At 42.4% G+C, this 5,954-nt stretch overlaps 1 pseudogene; it reads right to left on the bottom strand.

Annotated features, from left to right (window-relative positions):
* Positions 1 to 282: 282 nt before the first annotated feature.
* Positions 283 to 3,301, bottom strand: LOC120291970 (annotated as a pseudogene).
* Between the last annotated feature and the right edge of the window lie 2,653 nt (positions 3,302 to 5,954).

The following is a 5,954-nucleotide window of genomic DNA, read 5'->3' as shown; positions in this document are numbered from 1 at the left end:
CAGGCCACCCGATTGCTGAACACCGCCCACCAGCCCCAAAAAATCACTTCTTTCGACCCAAACAAAATTCGAGCTCCGAGTCGACTCGGGGAGGACTCGAAGCTGCTTCTTCGGCCTTCACATGACCAGCTCAGAGACCCACCCCACGTCCGGACCGGAACCGGTCCCGACAAGGTCGGCGCCATCGAGGGAATTCTCCTTGCTGAGCTTGGCGTAGCCCTCATCTTCCCGGACTCGACCCTTTCAAATCTCCTCGCAGCGACGGACTCCCACAGAACGCCTTTACCCGCCAGTCACCGGCGCCGCAAGGTGGCACCCGGGTCGGAGCGGGGACCCGAAGAGAGACCCCCATCTGCCCGCGGGGGCTCATCTTCATCTTGGCGATCTGCATGTTCCTCATGCAGGCCACGAGCTGGCTCACCGATCCGGGCGACCCGCAGCAGCCGCCGCGTTGGTTCGGGGACATCGGGGCTCGAGTTGGTCGGGGGCGAGATCGGGGGCGACGAGGTGGTCAGGATCGAGGTGGGTGAGGATATGAAGGAGGCCGACCACGGCTTGGTGAAGTAGGAGTCGAAGGCCGCCGCGACGGCGGCGCAGGGGCGGACCGGTGACCCGAATTCGGAGTCGGTGGCGCTCTTGGGGCTGTGCTGCTGCTGCTGCTGCTGGGCGGGGAGGACACGGAGCTGGTCGGGGGAGTGGGCGAAGAGGCAGACGCGGCGGCGGCAGCTCTGCCCGTCCTTGCACGCCTGCGTCCGGTACCGCTCCGGGTGGAGCCAGCACTCGAACACGCCGTGAGCGAACTCGCACGTGTCACCCTTCTTGCACGCGCCTGCACGAAATCAAGAAAATCTCACTCGAATCAAGAGAAACTCAAACAAATTTCGTCGCGCAGAAAACCCAAAAATCCTATTCACAATGAAAGTTTCTAAAATGATGTAAACAATCAGAATCGACATTTCGGCCGAAAATCTCTCATTTTACCCGGATCAAAACCGATCGGAAATTAACCAAAAGATATCATTTTTTTTCGTTTGGTAAATCTCAGAATGGTGCAAATATTCATTAAATATCCGCATCGATAATATAGAAATGAAATAAAATAAAAAAAGGCGAAACCGCCCATCTTCCTTAATCCAACCGAGAATCCTTAAAATAATCCAAAATGGGTAAAAGAAAATTCAATCTTCTTTAAACAAATCGCCGAATACCAAAAATGGAGCACCTGGGCACCCCCTAAATCCAGATAAAATTACAGATCCAAACAAAACCGCGCAAGAAAATGCAGTTTTTTTTTTCTTTATTCTCTTCTGCATCGCATGTTACTGTTTCCCTTACCTTTGCGGAAATCAAGACATGCAGTGCCGGAGTGAATTGCCTTATCGATAATGCCATTGCTCTTGAGAAGCTAGTGGAGAATCCCTATGACGAAGAATTTGTCTCCAACTTGGGCAAGTTAAAAAAAGTAAAAGGAACTTAGAGAAAGTGCTCTGCAACAGCTCAAGGGAAAGTTACCTTCAATTAAGCTGGTGATTAATTAACGAAACCAGAGCATCATTCACTTGGCATCCCTAGTACTGGCTATTATGGACTTATTTTTTGGCAGATATAATTTTGCTTATTAATAATTCTGTTCCTGATTTTTAATTTGGATTTTTGATCAAGGCCATGAATAATTGATGTTTCTAGTTTTTAGTGTATCTTTCTCTTGTGCTTCTACCTTTTTGTTGGTGATTAAATGGTAGTAGGAGGAGAACGTATTTATCTAATTATGGTCTAGTCAATCTAGTCAAAAGCAAATTTTTGTGTGCCTAAATGATAGTGCACTTCACTTGATACAAACATTCACCTGATCATACTACTACGTTGCGCCTAGATTAACGTGGGAATGCCCTTGGACATTGTTACCGGCTATAGCGGGTTGCATAAAAATACAAGTGCGTGGGTGTAAGTTTACTATCATATTTTGATAATATGGGTCCAATTGAATATGAATTGGGTTGTGATTAGGTCGGGTATGAGTTATCAAAATTGAATTACATAAAAATGGATTGATCAATATAACATTAAATGGGTCAATTTGGATTTGACCATTTTCCACCCGACTCCGACCTATCCATTCGACACTCCCTTGCTCAAATTAAAATTGAAGAAACTAAGAGAAATTTATCCGGGAAGAGGATGTTCATTGTTCATGAGGAGATTAGGTGAACATCTTTTAAACATGAGAGAGGCCGGTAGATCACACTTAAAACGAACTCTTTCAAACTCTACTCTATTTATACATTCTTTTGATCACGCTCAAAATGACCACCCAAACACAAATGGCCAACAACATGAATATCGTTGCACATTTGCAGCAGGCTTACGACGAGTTCGATGAAGCGGAAAATGCAATGCAAATTTTCCCAAGAGCTTCCGGAATGTTCCCACGAGGCAAGATGGTAATTGTGCGAGGATCTAGAACTCTCTCAACATAAATGCCAATAGGTGGTAGGTTAGATGGTACGATCTCATCCACCGGATCGAAGAACAATCAATGGTTGTAATCCAAAGGCTACTAGTATAAGAAGGGGTGCCCTCCGTCATTGCATCCATTCAACTACTTCATAATCAAATTTTTATTTTCTCGTTCAGAGCTTCTCTCTCCAAAAACTTTGTCTCTCTACAAACTTGTCTCTCTACCATCCAAGTGAGCAAGTGAGAGATGTTTTCAAAAATAATTTCTAGATACTCCTTTATCTAAAATATTTTAAATCTCTTTAAATCTCGATTTGACGATTGTGAAGGTCATGGTTTTGACTATATTCAAAATGTCTACGATACTTGTGAGTGCATTTATGCGAGCCCGAGCTAGCCTTGGCAATTCCCAAGAAAGCTTGACTTAGGCACTCCAATGATCCCAAACGAGAGAGGATGATTGTTTTACAGTTGCCCAGCTATGTTGTTCGATATTTGCACACTCTGTAGATTGCATCGATTATTGAACATTGGAATGAAGCAGATGAAGGCCATTGCCTATCCAATGGTATGCAGCACCAATGTGTCCACTTGTCGGATCATTTCAGCAACCCCATCCAGTTCTGCTTGAGCGGCATTGCAGATGGTTGTGGCCTCATTTACTTCACTAGAGCTGAAAACATAAATGAAATCTATTAGAGCAAAACACAAATAAATAATTTGGATAATGTCTTGTAAATACTTACATGCGCCTCTGTCTTCTTCTCTGGACCATATGTATGGCACCCTCCGCTTCGGCGAATGCATCGTAAACTTGCTGTAAGAGTGCAGTGATATTGGCCATTTGTGCTTGGGTTGTTGTGGTCTTTTTGAATGTGATCAAAAGAACATATAAACAAAGCAGAGTTTGAAAGAGCATGTGATCTACCTACCTCCCTCATGTTTAAAAGATGTTAGCCATTTGTAAAGTGAAAATAAAAACCAGAAACATCCATTATTCGTGGCCTTGCCACTTTCCCATATTGGGTAAAAACGCATAAGAGTCAATTCCATAACTTAAAAATCCAAATTACAAAATCAAGAACAACAAATAATTAATAAGCAAAATTATATCCGCAGTCGAAAAAATAAGTCTAAACAGGAGAAAATGATTAAAATGCAGAATAATAGTCAACCATGACGGTACTATGGATGCCAAGTGAATGAGGCTCTGATTTTGTTAATTAATCACCAACTCAATTCTTGAAGATAACTTTCCCTTGAGATATTGTAGAGCATGTTCTCTAGGTTCCTTCACTTTTTCCAACTCATCCAAGTCTGAGAAGTATTCTTCGTCACACGGATTTACCACTAACTTCTCAAGAGCAATGGCATTGTCGATAAGGTAATTCACTAGCTTGAGATCACAAGGTTGACCATAATAATTGTGAAATTCAACCTCCTTTAAGTGCTGATGGGGAGGTCCAACAACTCCTTTTGGTTCTTTCTGTGTGCATAGCATCTTTCATGGCAAGATCATCTATGGCAAAAGAAGAATGATGTATATTATTAATTACCACAAGATCTCGACATATTGGAGAATGCCAGTGGAAGAAAGAACTTGCAAAAGAAAGTGACTTACAATGGAAAGTAAGTCCGTGTGAATTATCATGTCATGCATATACTAATCACCTAATGTCTTGACAACTCACCCAAAAGCAAAGAGTTGAATAGGATTCAACAGTGGCTTGATTTATCATATTCCATCCTACTACATCAACCTAATGCCTAAATAGGTGAAGGCTTGAATGAGATCGAAAACCCACCTCAAACACAAAACTCCGCAAGCAAAGACATGCCTCGATCACGGGAGTCAATGGAAGTAGGCTGGCACCTCTTTTTCCAAGGACTCTCACTCCATCCAGTCGTGTGACCTCCCGCAGGCGCACTTTCGCACCTTAAACTTGTACATCCAGAACTCGTCGCAGCCCAGCACCCCATCCTCCCCCAGCGCCCGCGCGTCCTCCTCCTCCTCCTCCTCCTCCTTGTGGTGGTTCGACAGGCACTCAATTCTCGACTTCATCAATGGCTGGAGGTTAGCACAGAATTTTACACACTTCCGCATTCGATCCTGATAATCAGGATCTTGATTTTCCGCAAATTTCTAACAAGAAGTAGCCATATGTCACTGGAACTGCAACCAACGAAACCAGTCCTTCTCTTGCATCCCATCTCTGGCAAAAATGATGCCGAGGGCAAGTTCTGGAGGCCCAAGTGGCATGTCTTCCGCAGGTATGTTGACTTCCCACTGCTCACTTGGAAATCCGTAAAGGCAAATCTTCTCCTTCTCTAAAGAGGAGGAGGAGTTATACAGAAGACCAAACAGAACATGTACAAGTACATCGGAAGATTGAAATTACTAGTTGGGTCATGTAGATAAACAAGAAACGTCCAGAAAGCACAATGATTTTAAAAAAAAAAAAAAAAAGGGCTCAACAAAATCTAGATACAGAAAACGGAATCGAATGGTATTGTTGATAGTATATCCCTCCCTTCTAATGAGTTGCCGCATCAAATAACATGTTCTGCAGTCCATCCAAGTTTCATAAACAGAAAGCATCAGATTCTTTTAGCTTATAAGAACCATTAAAAAATCATCCTCAGATTCAAGTAGCGGATAAAGCACATTATTTTACAGAAGATGCACAGGCCTAGCTTATGTTGTTCATTTTCACAGAACATTTTGATGACCAACAATAAATACAATGGGGGGCCAATGAGTCATAGCTAAATTCAAGAGTGAGCAATCAAACGACACGTTAGAGTTGCGGCATTTAGTACAAGCAATAAAGCAATGTACCTTAACTTGTCCAGAACAGATGTCTGTTTGAAATCTTGAGTCAATATTTGTCATGTAAGAGGAGCGACAAGAGTTACTCTGCCCCAATGGTTCTTTATTGGTTGGAATGTATTAGCGAGAAAGAAGTAATATTGCCGATTCTTAAAAGGAAACAGCATCATATAGAAATAACCTGGGAAAAGCTTTATCAATCAAGGGTTTTGCCAACAAGGGTTATATATTGGCTGGTTTTGTCATTGCATCGCTTATCAGAAAACTAGAGATACAGGTGTACTGCTTAGCCTCCTTACAGCTTAAATATTTCAACTGAGAACAACTCTACAAGTAAATAAGTGGCAAAATAAGTTTTTATCTGCTCACCAGTAAGTAACAACTGAAAGAAAGAAGATGTTTTAAGACATTTAATGCCAAAATTGGTCATCGCCATTGCTATGAAACTACAAATGCAAGGGGTTATGAATTGTTAGAACTGATCTTCTATGTTTAAACGGACTCTTCGTTAAAATGATTCCACATTAAAGTCCAGGGAAACAACTATCCCCAGTAGTCTCACAACAAAGAAAAGGGAAGCTGCAGAATTCAAATGATCCAAAGCAAATTGAAAATCCAAAAAGAGTCACTTTGCAGAGGTGGGAAATTAGAGAAACATAAGAACGCT

Source organism: Eucalyptus grandis, chromosome 3 (genome assembly GCF_016545825.1).
Source record: "Eucalyptus grandis isolate ANBG69807.140 chromosome 3, ASM1654582v1, whole genome shotgun sequence".
Taxonomy (NCBI): Eukaryota; Viridiplantae; Streptophyta; class Magnoliopsida; order Myrtales; family Myrtaceae; genus Eucalyptus; species Eucalyptus grandis.
This window is presented reverse-complemented; position numbering and strand designations above follow the sequence as displayed.